Source organism: Aotus nancymaae, unplaced genomic scaffold (genome assembly GCF_030222135.1).
Source record: "Aotus nancymaae isolate 86718 unplaced genomic scaffold, 86718_ANA_hifiasm-v0.15.2.pri h1tg000040l, whole genome shotgun sequence".
Lineage (NCBI taxonomy): Eukaryota > Metazoa > Chordata > Mammalia > Primates > Aotidae > Aotus > Aotus nancymaae.
Window position 1 is genome coordinate 10,565,962 of NW_026988454.1, and position 17,375 is coordinate 10,583,336.

At 42.0% G+C, this 17,375-nt stretch overlaps 1 pseudogene; it reads left to right on the top strand.

Moving 5' to 3' along the window:
* The first annotated feature begins 8,299 nt into the window (after nucleotides 1-8,299).
* On the top strand, nucleotides 8,300-8,913 carry LOC105717734 (very-long-chain 3-oxoacyl-CoA reductase-like; annotated as a pseudogene).
* The last annotated feature ends 8,462 nt before the right edge of the window (nucleotides 8,914-17,375 follow it).

A 17,375-nucleotide genomic window follows, 5' to 3' on the forward strand; every position in this document is an offset into this window, starting at 1 on the left:
TTAGCACGTGCTCTGCACAACTGGGAACATCTTGTGTTAGAATATGTAAGGTGCTTCAAATATAATAATAAACTCAGCACTATAAGAAAGTATTAGTTTAAAGCAGAAAAACTTTAATTCAAAACTTTCTTTCTTTCCCTCTTTTTTTTTTTTTTTTTTTTTTTTTGAGACAGAGTTTTTGCTCTTGTTGCCCAGGCTGGAGTGCAATGGCATGATCTCAGCTCACTGCAACCTCTGCCTCCCGGGTTCAAACAATTCTCCTGCCTCAGCTTCCCGAGTAGGTGGGATCACAGGCATGCTCCACCATGCCTGACTAATTTTGTATTTTTAGCAGAGACAGGGTTTCTCCATGCTGGTCAGCCTGGTCTTGAACTCCCGACCTCAGGTGATCTGCCTGCCTCGGCCTCCCAATCCCATGCTGGGATTACAGGCATGAGCCACCATGCCCAGCCTCAAAACTTTCTTATACTTGTTCCGTGAGTGACTTTTTCTTGCTTTTTAACACAAAAATATTACTTTTTAGTGTGTTTATAAAAATAATACCTGTGCATTGAAAAAAAATTACACTACACAAAAAAATGAAGAATGTAAAAGTTCAAATTCCCATCACTTAGGAATAACAATCATTAATGATTTGTTGACCATCTCTATAATTCATTTTATGGATATATACTCACATACACATATCCGTATCATTTAACAAAAATGGAATCATATCATACATGCTACTTTCATCCTGTGTGCATTTTTTTTAATTGTCGTATTTTTCTCTTAATTTCCCATCCCCACACTTATCTCAGGTAACTAATGTTAATAACATGTTGTATAGCCTTCTCCAGGTCATATAATTATAGGGAAACCTATACACACACATACATACGGCTCATATTACAGTTTCTCCAATTGTCTTAATAATGTCCTATATGGGCCGGGTGTGGTGGCTCATATAGGACACCTAACACTTTGTAATCCTAACACTTTTTGAGGCTGAGGTGGGTGGATCACGAGGTCAGGAGTTCAAGACCAGCCTGGCCAAGATGCTGAAACCCCATCTCTACTAAAAATACAAAAATTAGCTGGGCATGGTGTCAGTCTCCTGTAATCCCAGCTACTTGGGAGGCTGAGGCAGGGAATTGCTTGAACCCGGGAGGCGGAGGTTGCAGCGAGCCGAGATCATGCCACTGCACTCCAGCCTGAGCGACAAAGCGGGACTCCACCTCAAAATAAATAAATAAATAATTTCTTAGCTCACTGCTCACCTCCTTCTGCACAGCCCACTTCCTATCATCAGGTAGATGGGTACTGGTCCATGGCTTGGGACCAGTTAATTCAGTTAATTTTTCCCAATTCAGGATTCAGTCCATCACACTTAGTTGTTAAATCTGTTATATCTCCTTTCACACAGGACAGCCCTACCTCCTTTCTTTGAGCTTCTTGATCTTGACATTTTGGAAGAGTGGAGGCCTTTATTTTGTAGAATATCTCTCGATTGGGTTTGTCTGCTGTTTCTTCACAATCAAATTCAGGAGAGGGCATACACCAGGTTTCAGCCATCCCACGCAAGCAGTGGTGGCCTCCCTGGGGCCAACACACCACCTCAGGGCTGCACTGCTAAAACTACGAGATACCTGCTCCAGCCTGGCCTGCTCTTCCTGGGCCCCAGCTCCTCACACAGTGATGAGAGCACTTTTGAAGAATCACATCTATGCTGTTTCCAGCTGCTGGTGCTGCTGAAGTCTAGAGAGTGTGCCTCCAGCCCAGACCAAAATTGACCCAAAATACAGATACCTTTTAATTGAGAAGCAAAATAGGATGCACTCTGTTTTAAAGAAGCAGAAATTATGAAGAGATACAAAGTCCCCAAAACAATTTTGTTGATTAATTGTAAAATGTACCACAGAACAGTAAACATGATGGTAAAAGGAGAAGCTTCCTTGAGCAATGAGAAACAATTTGACTACTCCTAAGATTAAGCCCAGCAGGGAAGACACCATAGGATGAGGCTCTGAGTTCTACAAGTCTAGCTCCAAAGGCCAGAGCCCGGCACTGGTTCTCCTAACACCTACCTCTGGGCAGTCAGCGGTTATTTAGTCCTCAAAGGACGTGAGCAAAACAAAGAAATGGTTCTCTCTACTGAAAATGTTGCTTAATCAGAAAGAATCCAAAGTGAATTTCAAATGTTTCTTGTCTCCTCTGTAAAGAATGGATTTTGAGAAATGTCTATTGCAATTTCCAAACTAACGCTAGTCAAAAAAACCAATTCTTTTCACTTTTATTTATTTTCCAAATACGTGGAAACCAGATTCAAGGACAAAGTTTTCCAGGTATCCTTTGTGTGTGTGTGTGTGTGTGTGTGTGTGTGTGTGTGTGTGTGTAAGAGACACGGTCTCTCTCTGTTGCCCATGCTGGAGTGCAGTGGCATTATCATAACTCACTGTAACATCGAACTCCAGGGCTTGAGTCTTCCACCTCAGCCTCCCAAGTAGCTGGGACTACAGGTGCATGCCACCACATCCAGCTAATTACTATTGGTTTTTGTAGAGATGGGGGTCTCGCTATGTAGAAAGTAAAAAGTTCCTCTTCAAAGTTTCCCTTCTTGTTAAAGAATAATAATAATAAATGTTAGAAATAATAGTTTGTTTTAGAGACGATCTTCAAAGCCTTCTTGCTTTTTGCTAATAATGCTTCGCTAAGCCCTATCCTGTGTAGGTGTTAAACATGCTCACAGGCACACAGTATATTCTATGTCCTTGTACTTTAACCAAGATATTTGTGCTGGGCATGCTCACAGGCATGTCCCAGCTCACAGCCTATGCCCCTTCCTTATTTAGGAATGTTATTACTTTTCTATGTCCTTTCATAAGCAACTTCCTCTTTTCCTTTGTTCTCCATTGCCTTTACTTATTTAGAAAAGTTTTAAGTTATTAGCCAATCAAGTCCAGTTTAAATTGTGAAGTCTGACTCCAACCAATGGAGATTGGACATTGCAGTAAGGACCCAATGCGTAAGGGATAAATACACCTGCCTTTCCTTTGTTCATTGTACTCTCATAGCAAGATTGCTGACGAGTAGTACCCTTTCTGCAGAAAGTAAAATTGGCTGAGAAAACTTTTTGTCTAATGTTAATTTTTCCTTGCAGTACCTAAGAATAAACATTCTGCCTTTAACACACTATGTTGACCAGGTTGTTCTCAAACTCCTGGCCTCAAGTGATTCTTTCATCTTAGCATCCTTGATAGCATTTCTGTGGAATAAAAACCTCATTGGAATGAATAACTGAAACCACCTACCTCAAAGGTTGTTTGTGAGATTTAAAAATACATATGAAAATGACTTATAAATAGTCAATTCATATGCAGGTATTAAATGTATTGTGATTTTCCCTTTTCTCAGTTAGCAGTTTTCATTGTTTGATATTGTTTTCTTTCTAAAAGTAATTGAGATATTTATGAGAGTGTCTACTTTCTCACAAGATTTCTTTAGGGGGTCAATAGCCTGATTGCTACATTCAGGGGGGAAAATGTGTGTGTCTTTGTTCTATGAACATCTGGATAACTTTACATTAATAAAATCTGACGATTATTTCAATTTGTGTGTAAAAATATTAAGATTATTCTTGATTGTAGATAACTCAGTAAGGTAAAGAGTGCAAATACATTTTCTAAAACTCCTTTTTAGAACTTTCTGTTGTTCCTGTAATATTTCACCTTAAGAGACATTTTAATTTATTCTAATACAAACTCATTCCTGGGTTTAAAATTATTTCAAAATATAACTTAGTAACTTATGCTTTACATTACATCTTTTCTGGGACAACACAGATATACTTTTTTCCTAATAAGCTAGGATTTTTCTCCACCTTTTTATTTAGCTCATTTGGATATTTTGGGGACAGAAATCAGGTTATGCATTTTTGACAGGAGGAACAGTGCAGTGATGCTGTGTCTTTCTCAGTACCATATCAAAAGGCACACGATGTTGGTTTTCCCAATATTGATGATGTTCATTTTGATCATTAGGGTAAGGTGGCTCCACCAGGTTTTCCCAATATAAAGTTCCATTTTTCCATTGTAATTAACAATTACAAAGACCTGGACACAGTGGCTCATACCTGTAATCCCAGCACTTTAGGAGGCTGAGGTGGGCAGATTGCTTGAGCTCAGGAGTTGGAGACCAGCCTGGGCAACATGGCAGAACCTCGTATCTACAAAAAATAGTAAAAGTAGCCAGGCATGGTGGTACATGCCTGTCATCCCAGCTACTCAGGAGGCTGAGCGGGGAGGATACTTGAGCCCAGGCTGTAGTGCAGTGGGGAGATATTGGCTTACTACAACCTCTGCCTCCCAGGTTCAAGCAATTCTTGTGCCTCAGCCTCCTGAGTAGCTGGTATGACAGATGCCTGCCACCACGCTTGGCTAATTTTTGTATTTTTAATGGAGATGGGGTTTTACCATGTTGAGCAGATCGGTCTTGAACTCCTGAGCTCAGGTAATCTGCCCACCTCAGCCTCCCAAAGTGCTGGGATTACAGGTGTGAGCCACGGCCCCAGCCATCCCTGTTTAATTTGACGTTTGTTTAATGCTTGTCTCTCTTCTATTTGATTCAGTCAAATGTTCCAACCCCATCATGTACTTTCACTTTCCACCCCTGCAATCTGTCATTTCTCCAAGGGGCCCTAAGTTCCTTTTAGTAGAAAATATATATGTGTTTGTGCATCTCTGTTTCTAACTTTAAAAAAACATAGACACACAAATGCATAGACATTTACTTTCTTCAATGTGAAAGCACTGTGTGTTCAAGGTGATTACCTGTAATTCCAGTTTAAAGCTGCATCTGTATTCCCTGCTTCCCACTTTTCACATCTATAGCTTCTTCCTCCCATGATCCTCAATACATTTACCCATATCCTCAAGCCTAGAATACAAAAAGGTTTCAGAATTGCTAGTCCAGGCACCACAAAAAGCAGACCAGCAAATAGTATCAAATACTTATTTTACAGTTCTTCCTTTTTTATGTTATAAAAAATAAAATCGTAGACATCTGTTGTGGTTTCTATTGTTATGGTTTCTAATTTCGTCTTGAGGTCTCTCAAGAGTGATGCGGGGCAGGCAAGCCCCAAAGTGGAGCATGGCCAGCTGGGTTCTTGGCTTTGCCCAGGAAAGGATTCAAGGACCCCTCAGAGGTAGAAGGAAACAGCTTTATTGAAGCGTCAGCGTGGCACCTTGGCGATGGCTCCTGCAGAGCAGGGACACCATGAAGGCAGAGAGCAGCAGCTCAGGGCAGGTCTGCAATCATATTTATATCCACTTTCGATTACATGTAGATTGAAGGGAGATCTGTGCAGAAATTTCTAGGGAAGAGGCAGCAACTTTGAGTCATTGGGTCATTGCCACAAAAAGGGGCGGTAACGCCCAGATGTTGTCATGACAACGGTAAATTGACATGGCACACTGGCAGGCATGTCTGATTGGAAGCTGCTTTTGTCCCTCTCTTTTATTGATTGATTTATTTTTGAGATAGAGTCTCACTCTGTCACCCAGGCTGGAGTGTAGTTGCACGATCTTGGCTCACTGCAACCTCCGCCTCCTGGTTCAAGTGATTCTCCTGCCTCACCCTCACAAGTAGCTGGTATTACAGATGCCCATCATCATGCCTGGCTAATTTTTGTATTTTTAATAGAGACAGGATTTCACCATGTTGGTCAGGCTGGTCTCGAACTCCTGACCTCAGGTGATCCACCTGCCTCGCCCTCCCAAACTGCTGGGATTACAGGTGTGAGACAATGGCGCCTGGCTGTCCCCACCTTTTAGCTAGTCCTCCGTCTGAGCCCCACCCCTACAACCAAGTCCTGCCTCAAGAGTGCCCACAGGGCAAGATAACCCCTCTCTAGGAGAACTCTAACTGAGGGAAATTTAGGTTCCTGTGTATCAGTTAGGTGAAATATGATGAGGAAGTAAAACCAAAATGCATGAAACCAAAGAAATGTATTACTCATAGGTCCCAGAGAGGTTTAAGGGTGCCTGCAGGAGTCTGGAGGCTGCAAGGAGTTCACCCAGTGGATGGATGGGGCATGGGGAGGGACTTCTGGGACTATGTCTTCATTAAGGTCCATGGGCACTATTGCCTAGGCTTTCCTGAGGGGGCTGTGGGGGCTGTGGCCAGGCTAGTTTAAGGAAAATACAAATAGGAGAACTTGTTTACCTGACTCTGGTATTGGTCATTCGATTTTACAGTGGTCAGCAGCTGTGGGGCATATGGGGTTTTGAGTTAGAGGGATGAAAAGCAAGTGGGCTATATCAAAAACAAGCAGGCAGGGAGAGGAAGTTTTAACTAGGGCAGAGGTGATGCGCTACGACTGGGTTTTAAACAACTTACGTTGGGCCTAAAAATGGATGCCAAGGCAGCAACAAATTTAAACAAATTTTAAACAAAGCAGCAACAAATATTAAACAAATTTATGACAACATCCTTTCATATTCCCAGTCTTAGGGTGAAAGCATCAGATATTTTATCACTAAAAATAATGTTACCTTTAGGATCTCTATAGCTGCCCTTTATCAGGCTGAGAAAATTTTCTTCTATTTCTGGTTTGCTGAGAGTTTTATATGTTGGGGTGTTGAAGTTTGTCAGATGTTCTTTTTGTGCCTACTGACATAGTTTTCTCCTTTATTTTACTAATATGATTGATTACATTGCTTAATAATTGAATGTAAAAAAAAATAAAAACCTTTAGGGCCAGTTGCAGTGGCTCACACTGGCTCGCAGTACTTTGGGAGGCTGAGGCGGGTCAATCACCTGAGGTCAGGTGTTCAAGACCAGCCTGGCCAACATGGCGAAAACCCGTCTCTACTAAAAATACAAAAATTAGCCAGGCATGGTGGTGCATGCCTGTAATCCCAGCTACTCAGGAGGCTAAGGCAGGAGAATTGCTTGAACCCAGGAGGCAGAGGCTGCAGTGAGCAGAGATCATGCCACTGTACTTCAGCCGAGTAACAGAGACAGACCCTCTCAAAAAAAAAAAAAAAACTTTACATTTCTGAGAAAATTCTCACTTGATCAACATATATTGTCCTTTTCATATATTACTGGATTTGAATTGCTAACATTGTATGAAAAAAATACATTTATGTTTCTTAAGGTAACTGGTTAATAACATCTTTTTTTCTTTTCTTTTTTCTTTTTATTGTCATGTCTTGTCAGGTGTTGGCTTCAGGATTCTCCTGCCTTATAACATGGGATGGGAATTGTTCCCTCATCTATGTTTTTGAAGTGGTTTTTGTAAGACTGATATTTATTTCTTAAGTGTTTGATAAAATTCACCAGTCAATTCATTTGCTTCTGGAATTCTATTTGAGAAGAAGTTGATGATAGAAAATTCAATTTATTTAAAAGATATAGAGCTGTTCTTATTTTCTCTTTCACCTTGGGTCTGTTTTGGTAAGCTGTTTTTTCAAGGAAGTTTTCTATTTAGTTTAAGTTGTTCATAATCTGTTATTAGCTATTTAATGCCTGAAAGATCATTTATTTCAGGTAATGGCAATTTTTCTCAATCATTCTTACTGGGGTTTGTCCATTTCATTAATTTTTTTTTCAGGAAAACAACTTTTTGCTTTGTTAGTTTAAGCTATTATTTGTTTTCTATTTCATTTATATTTTTAAGTACTTCCCATCTATTTTCTTTGGGTTTAATTTACTCATCTTATTCTAGATTCTTAAGATAAAAATTTAGATTAATTTTAAACTTTTTTATTTTCTAATACAAGTATTTAAAACTATAGATTTTCCTGTGAGGACCACCTGAGCTACATCCCGCACATTTTGATATGTTTGTGATATGTTGTATCATTGTATCTTTACCATCAGAGTTTAAAGTATCTTCTAATTTTCTTCTTAGATTTCTTCTCATGATTTTTTCTTTTCTTTTCTTTCTTTTTTTTTTTTAGACTGAGTCTCGCTCCGTTGCCCAGGCTGGAGTGCAGCTGCGTGATCTCGGCTCACTGCAACCACCACCTCCCGTGTTCAAGCAATTCTCTGCCTTAGCCTCCCGAGTAGCTGGGATTATAGGTGCCTGCCCCTACCCCCAGCTAACTTTTTTGTGTTTTTAGTAGAGATGGGGTTTCAGCATTTTGGCCAGGCTGGTCTTGAACTCCTGACCTCGTGATCCACCCGCCTCAGCCTCCCAAAGTGCTGGGATTACAAGCGTGAGCCATTGCACCCAGCTGATTTTTTCTTTTTTCCGTGGTTTATTTAGAAGTAAGTTATTTTGGTTCACGAAGGTAGTGTGGTCTAGAGAAAAGCTATGGAGAGTGCTCTCCCTGCTGCCAGCTTCCTGTACTGGGTGGGCGCAGACACCATGGCCTACCTAGCCCTGCGCATCTGGCATCTGGTACCGGCTCTTCACCGCCCTCAGGGTCGAGGGAGTGGGGAACTAGGCGGGGGTGGGCCCAGGGCTTGGAGAATGAGCAGTTGTCACAGGTAGTACAGATAAAACTGGAAAATCATATGCAGAAGAGTTAGCAAAGGGTGGAATGAAAGTTGTCCTTATCAGCAGATCGCAGAATAAACTTGACCAGGTTTCCAGTGAAATCAAAGAAAAATGCAAAGTGGAGACTAGAACCATTGTTGCTGACTTTGCATCAAAAGATATTCATGGTAAAATTAAAACAGGCCTGGCTGGTCTTGAAATCGGCGTCTTAGTGAACAACGTGGGAATGTCATATGAGTATCCTGAATACTTTTTGGACATTCCTGACTTGGACAATATGATCAAGAAAATGATAAATATTAATATTCTTTCTGTTTGTAAGATGACACGATTGGTGTACTGGAATGGTGGAAAGATCTAAAGGGGCGATTCTAAACCTGTCATCTGGCAGTGACATGTTCCCTGTCAGAATAAAAGTTGTCATTTAAATTGAATAAATATAGCTTTATGGAAAAAAAAAAGAAGTTGTTTAATTTCTTCATATAGCTATTCATTTCTAACTTAATTATTTTGTGGTCAGAGAATCTGTAAAATAATCTGTTTATTATTTTAGTTTAGTTCAGTTATTTATTTATTTTTGAGACTGGGTCTCGCTCTATTACCCAGATTGAACTGCAGTGACATGATCACAGCTCACTGCAGCCTTGAATTCCTGGGCTCAAGAGATCCTCCCACCTCCACCCCCAGAGCAGCTGGGACTACAGGCACACACCACCAGGATTGGCTAATTTTTTTTATTTTTATTTTCTGTAGAGATAAGGTCTCATGTTACCCAAGCTGGCCTCAAACACCTGGGCTCAAGGCCTGGGCTCAAGTGATCTCCAGCCTTAGCCTCCCCAAGTGCTGGGATTACAGGCATAGAGCCACTGTGTGACCCGCTCTTTTAAAGTTACTAAAACTTGTTTTTATTCCTTGTGTTGAAGTCTCTTTTATCTGGTATTAACGTCGCCATCGCAGATTCCTTACACGTACTGTTTGCATAGTATGTCTTTTTCTATCATTGGCTTTCATTCCCTCTGTACTTTACACAGAGTAACCCTTTTAAACAGCATGTAGTTAGGTCTTGCTTTTTAATAAATCTCATCTGACAATCTGTTTTTAATAAGCGTGCTTAGTACCTTTACATTGAATGTGATTACTGATAGATTAGATTTAGGCCTGCCATTTTATTTGTTTTCTGTTAAATAAAATACAAAGAGTTACAAAGAATGAAAATATGAGATCAGACTGTATAACTACATAACTGATCTTATATTTTGATTCTTTACAACTCCTTTCTTGCCTTCTTTTAATCAAAAATTTTTATCACATTCCATTTTAATTTCTCTACTGTTTTTTTAGCTGTACTTCTTTTCCTTATTTTTAAGTGACTATTCTGGAAATAACCACTAAAAGTATGCGTACTTATCATAATCGCCTTGTAAGAAATAAATGTCTGCTGTTTACGTCACCCAGTTTATGGTATTTTGTTACAGCAGCCTGAACCAACTGAGACGATTCTTGTCCTATACGACTTTCAGTAGTAAGCAGTGGTAATGAAGAAGCCACAGCTGAAACAATACCAAATGCTGAAGAGGAGGCGAAACAACAGAACTCTCATCCATCCCTCCAGCTAGGCAGTTAGTACTGTGCAGAAGAAGATACGTGCAAGAGTTTTCACTAACGCACTGTTTTTAAAACAGTAAAAAAATAAATTAATTAAATTAAAATTAAGAACAGCCTGCATGTCCCTTAGTAGGAGACTAGATAAATAAATTGTGGACCTTTCATAAAATAGAATATTATATGGGAGTGAAATTAAATCATTAGAACTATAAGAATAAACATAGATTTTAGAAAAAAAGATGTTGAGAAGAAAGAAATTTGCTGGAGTTTACATAATTATAACATCTTTTACGAGAATTACAACAGGATACATTGTTTATAGTTAAATACATGTACTCTAAAATTCGGAAAAAATCAAAAGGGATTCTGAACACAAATTTCAGGAGATTTGTTACATCTGCGAGAGAGGAAAGGAGGAAAGAAGAAAAAAGAACAAGGAGTTTAAATTGAATGCATTTTACTTCTTGTGTTATATGTGGGTACCGGGGAGAGTATTATATTTTATTATATTATTATCTAAAAGGGTTTTTAAAAATTCCTACAATATTTCCAACTATGTTATTTTTAGAGACAGGGTCTCACACTGTCCCTGAGCTGGAATATAATGGCATGATCATAGCTCACTGCAGCCTCAAGTGAGTCTCCCATTTGAGCCTCCAGAGTTGATGGGACTTTAGGTGTGCGCCACCATGCCTGGCTAATTTTGTGATTTTTTTGTGGAGACAGGGGTCTTGCTATGTTGCCCAGGCTGGTCTCCAACTCCTGGCCTCAAGCTGTTTTTCCATGTCAGCCTCCCAGATTACTGGAATTACAGTGGCGAGCCACTGTGCCTGGCCAGCATTTCCTAATTTTTTTTTTTTTTAAGAATAAGATTACTTTTTAATTTCAAAAGTAATAAGATTATTATTATTATTTTTTTAAAGACAGCTCCAGCCAGCTCTGTCGCCCAGGCTGGAGTACAGTGGTGCGAACTCGGCTCACTGTAACCTCCGCCTCCCGGGTTCAAGCAACTCTCCTGCTTCAGTCTCCTGAGTAGCTGGGACTATAGGCACCCACTACCACACCCAGCAAATTTTTCTATTTTTTAGCAGCAATGGGGTTTCACCATATTGACCAGGCTGGTCTCTAACTCTTGACCTAGGGTGATCCACCTGCCTCAGCCTCCCAAAGTGCTAGGATTACAGGTGTGAGCCACTGGGCCTGGCCAGTAATAAGATTACTTTTAAATTTTAGTCATTTTTAAACAAATTGGTTTAGAAACAATTTCTAAACAAGTTTGTTTAGAAATGACTAAAAGAGTTTCCAAACAATATGTTTCCTCGGATAAAAAATCTATCCTCCCCAAATCACCAGTGTAAGGGCATTTCTCTTTGAACGTGTCCTGGTCTCTAATTAGTGCAGCCCTCATCCTCTGTATCTGAGGGAGGTTGGCATCCACAGCTACTGAGACATAGAACAGCAGCTTATTAGCAGCATTGATCATTGAGGTTTAGGCAAAATATGGGAGCTGTCAAGCACAGGTTAGAAGGAACTCTGGAAAGGTGAAATGCATGTGTAATTCACTGGAAAGGTGCAAATAGGGTGATGCGCTAAGTTATACTAGGTGAATATTGTCAGACCCCTGTGATGATTCTGTCCACACGTAAACTCGTCACCACAAGAAAAACTTACCATGTTACTTTATCTCAATCAGCTTTTCACTAAATATTTATTATCCTCCTGGCAAAAGGGAAAGTGCGTAATAAAAATTCCATTTTCTTAACTTAGGTATCTTAACAGTGCCACAAATCTAGCTATCTAAGTTAACACAGATGTTCAGTGAGTTTGAGGCAAAGCTTTGAAAAATCTCTTTCGGCTAAAAAGTAAAAAGAGTATGGAAAGAAAGAACCAAGAAGGAAAGGAGACAAAGAGAGCCTAAATGATGGGAAAATATAAGGTTTGAACCTTAAAAGTGTTGGGCACCTGAGGGGAAGTGAGGTAACATTGGTGAATTCCATCCATCCATCCAGAGTCCCAGGAATGTGCTCTAGCCTGGGAGGATGCAGAGACAAGTAAGAACCATTCTTCGACATTAAGTGTATTGACAAAAATGTGACTAAGGACTTCCCCACAGGGCAGAGTAGAATAATTACCACAATGATGGAGAATGCAGCAGAGCACAGGGTCGCGGTTAAGGAATGGCTGCCCGTGGTCAGTTTCACAGGGGAAGCTGGCATGTGGTGTGGACCACTCCTGAAATTCAACTCATCAACCAAAGGGATGACAAGAAAACGCCAAAACTAAAGATAAAAGGTGGCTATCATGGTATTATCTAAATATTTGAAAAAAATGACTTAAATGTCCAGGAATGAATTCCTTTTAAAAATATATGTGCCAAGACATCCACCAAGAAGGCCAAATAGGAACAGCTCCAGAGCGCAGTTCCCAGTGAGAGTGACACAGAAGGCGAGTGATCTTCACATTTCCAACCGAGGTACCAGGTTCATCTCAATGGGACTGGTTGGACAGTGGGTGTAGCCCAAGGAGAGCAAACCGAGGCAGGGTGGGACATTGCCTCACCTGGGAAGTGCTATGGGCTGGAGGGCACTCCCTTCTACCCAACAGAGGCCACTGGGGACGTCCAGCCACTCCGGAGCTCCGGTTCTGATGCTGCGTTTCTCGAGCAGTCTTTGCAGCCCACAGACCAGGAGATCCCCATATGCCAACAGGCGCCACAGGTTTCCAGGGCAAATCTGGTCAGCTGATTTCAGCCAGCACTGAGAGTTCCCAGCACAAATCTGAGCAGCCATTTTGACTGGCGCCTGGAGTGCCTGCAAGACAGGGTCACCAATCAATACCCCTCAGAGAAAGGGGGCTGAAGGCAGGGAGCTAGGAGATCTGGCTCCGCGGGTCCCATCCCTACAGAGACTAGCAAACTGAATCCTACTGGCTTGGGATTTTTGCGGCCAGTACAGCAGTTTGAGCTCGACCCTCCAGGGTCGAGCTTTGTTGGGGGAGGGGCGTCTGCCATTATAGAGGCAGCTCTAACCCTACCTGTGTAAACAAAAACACAAAGAAGTTTACACAGCAGCTGCGGGGAGCCCACGGCAGCTCAGCAAGCCTCTGCAGGCAGACTGTGACTAGAATCCCTCCTTGCTGATCAGGGCATCTCTGAAGAAAGGCAGCAGCCTGTCAGGGACTTATAAATAAAGCCACACCTTCCTGAGGCAAAGCACCTGGGAAAAGGAGCGGTTGTGAGTTCCACTGCAGCAGACTTAAACATCCCTGCCCAGCAGCTCTGAAGGGAGCGACAGAGCTCACACCACAGCACTTGAGCTCTGACGAGGGGCACACTACCTCCTCAAGCAGCTCCCTGACCCCTGTATATCCAAAGTGTCACCTCTGGCTGACATCTGGTGGGTACCCTTCTGGGACAAAGCTACCAGAGGAAGAAACAGGCAGCAATCCTTGCTGTTCTGCACCCCCTGCAGGTGATTCCCAGCCAAGCAGGGTCTGGAGTGGACCTCCAGCAGTTCTGCAACAGAAGGGCCTGAGTGTTAGAAGGAAAACTAAAAAGCAGAAAGAAATAGCCTCAACATCAACAAAAAGGATGCCCACTCAGAGACCCTATCCAAAAGTCACCAACTTCAAAGACCACAGGTAGATAAATCCACAAAGACGGGAAGAAACCAGCACATAAAGGATGAAAACACCAAAAACCAGGACACCTCTCCTCCTCCAAGGATCACAACTCCTCATTAGCAAGGGAACCTAACTGGATGGAGAATGAGTTTGATGAATTCACAGAAGCAGGCTTCAGAAAGTGGATAATAACAAAATTCTCTGAGCTAAATGAACGTATTCTAACCCAGTGCAAAGAAACTAAGAACCTTGAAAAAAGATTAGATGAGGAGAGGATCCAAGATGGCCGCTTAGGAGGAAGTCAGGATTGCAGCTCTGAGAGAAGGCGCAGAGGGTGAGTGGACGCCGCATTTCCAGATGGATTTTTACTGCCCACAGACCAGGAGATTCACAGCAGGAGAAGCCTCACGGGTCACCAGCACCGCTGGTTTGAGTGGCGTGGCCGCTCAGCCTACGCCCTGGGGCGGGGGGCAGTGGCTTCTTATGCAGAGCGAGAGAGACAGAGTTCCCTCTGAGCCAGCAAGGGGAGCTGAAGCAGGGAGCCAAGCCAGGAGACCCTGGGCAAGGGAGCGCCACGAATCTCAGAGCCGCTGCTTCAGCTGAGGCAGCGGCACACAGGGCAGCGGATTTTAACTGCCCACAGACCAGGAGATTCACAGGCGGAGAAGCTCCACGGGTTCCCAGCTCCGCTGGCTGGACCAGAGCAGCCACTCGGCCTGCACCGGGGGCAGGGAGCAGCAGCTCCTTGAGCAAAGTGAACGAGACTGTGTCCCCTCTGGGCCAGCAAGGGGAGCTGTGGCAAGGAGGCAAGCCAAGAGATTACCGGGCAAAGAGGGCCCCTCTGGAAACACGGCTGAACCCGGGACGGTCCAGCTCTGAGGGGGAGGGGCGTCCTCCATCGGGAAACACCCTGCAGTTCCCGGGGCAATTTTCCATAACCAAGACAACCCGCCACTACAGAGACTCCGTCACTACAGGGGCGGGCCAGCATAGCGGAAGCAGTTCTAACTACACCCACAGGACTACAGGGAAGCTCACATGGAAGCTGGGCGGAGCCCAAAACAGCTCAGCGAAGCCTCTGCAGGCCGAGTGTGACTAGACTGCCACCTTGTGGGCAGGGAAAACGGTAGCAACACAGCTGAAAAGCATAAAGCGCTAACCCCTGGGCCAGAACACCTGGGGAGAAGAAAAGGGGGTTTATGAGTTCAGCTGCTGCAGACTTAAAATTACCAAAATCAGAAAGACAGCAACTACAAAGTCAATAGGCAGATAAATCCACAAAGATGGGAAGAAACCAGCGCAAAAAGGCTGAAAACACCCAAAACCAGAACACCTCTCCCCCTACAAGGCAGCATAACTCCTCACCAGCACGGGAACAAGACTGGATGGAGAATGAGTGTGATGAAATGACAGAATCAGCTTTCAGAAAATGGATAATAAGAAACTTCTGTGAGCTAAAAGAACATGTTCTAACCCAATGCAAAGAAACTAAGAACCTTGAAAAAAGACTTGATGAAATGCTAACGAGAATGGACAACTTAGAGAGGAATATGAGTGAATTGATGGAGCTGAAAAACACAACACGAGAACTTCGTGAAGCACGCACAAGTTTCAACAGCAGAATTGACCAAGCAGAAGAAAGGATATCAGAAGTCAAAGATCAACTCAATGAAATAAAATGAGAAGGGAAGATTAGAGAAAACAAGGTAAAAAGGAATGAACAGAGTCAACAAGCAATATGGGACTACGTGAAAAGACCTAATCTACGTTTGATAGGTGTGCCTGAATGTGACGAAGAGAATGCATCCAAGCTGGAAAATACTCTTCAGGATATTATCCAGGAAAACTTCCCCAACCTAGCAAGGCAGGCCAATATTCAAGTCCAGGAAATACAGAAAACACCACAAAGATATTCCTCTAGAAGAGCAACCCCAAGGAACATAATCATCAGATTCACCAGGGTTGAAATGAAGGAGAAAATACTAAGGGCAGCCAGAGAGAAAGGTCGGGTTACCCACAAAGGGAAACCCATCAGACTCACAGCAGATCTCTCAGCAGAAACCCTACAGGCCAGAAGAGAGTGGGGGCCGATATTCAACATCCTTAAAGAAAAGAACTTTCAACCCAGAATTTCATATCCAGCCAAACTAAGCTTCATAAGTGAAGGAAAAATAAAATCCTTTGTGAACAAGCAAGTACTCACAGATTTCATCACCAACAGACCAGCTTTACAAGAGCTCCTGAAGGAGACACTACACATAGAAAAAAACAACCAGCACCAGCCACTCCAAAAATGCACGAAATGGTAAAGAGCAGCAACACAATGAAGAATCTGCATCAATCAATGGGCAAAACAGCCAGCTAGCATCAAAATGACAGGATCAAACTCACACATAACAATATTAACCCTAAATGTAAATGGACTAAATGCCCCAATCAAAAGACATAGACTGGCAAATTGGATAAAAAGCCAAAACCCATCAGTGTGCTGTATCCAGGAAACCCACCTCACATGCAAGGATACACAAAGGCTCAAAATAAAGGGATGGAGGAAGATTTACCAAGCAAATGGAGAGCAAAAAAAAGCAGGAGTTGCAATTCTCATCTCTGATAAAATAGACTTTAAAGCAACAAAGATCAAAAGAGACAAAGAAGGACATTACATAATGGTAAAAGGATCAATGCAACAAGAAGAGCTAACGATCCTAAATATATATGCACCTAATACAGGAGCACCCAGATACATAAGGCAAGTTCTTAAAGACTTGAAAAGAGACCTAGACTCCCACACATTAATAGTGGGAGACTTCAACACACCATTGTCAATATTAGACAGATCGACGAGACAGAAAATTAATAAGGATATCCAGGACTTGAACTCAGACCTGGAACAAGCAAACCTAATAGACATTTACAGAACTCTCCAGCCCAAAACCACAGAATATACATTCTTCTCAGCACCACATCACACCTACTCTAAAATTGACCACATAATTGGAAGTAAATCACTCCTCAGCAAATGCAAAAGAACGGAAACCATAACAAACAGTCTCTCAGACCACAGTGCAATCAAGTTAGAACTCAGATTTCAGAAGCCAACCCAGAATCGCACAGCCTCATGAAAATTGAACAACTTTCTCCTGAATGTTGACTGGATAAACACTGAAATGAAGGCAGAAATAAAGATGTTCTTCGAAACCAACGAGAATGAAGACACCACATACCAGAATCTCTGGGACACATTTAAAGCAGTCTCTAGAGGAAAATATATAGCAATAAGTGCCCACATGAGAAGAAAGGAGAGAACTAAAATTGACACCCTATCATCAAAACTGAAAGAGCTAGAGGAGCAAGATCAAAAAAACTCAAAACCTAGCAGAAGACAAGAAATAACTAAGATCAAAGCAGAATTGAAGGAGATAGAGACACGAAAAACCCTACAAAAAATCAATAAATCCAGGAGCTGGTTTTTTGAAAAGATCAACAAAATAGACAGACCACTAGCCAAACTAATAAAAAAGAAAAGAGAGAATAACCAAATAGATGCAATAAAAAATGATAAAGGGGATATCACTACAGATGCCACAGAAATTCAAACCATCATCAGAGATTATTACAAACAACTCTATGCACATAAATTAGAAAACCTGGAAGAAATGGATAA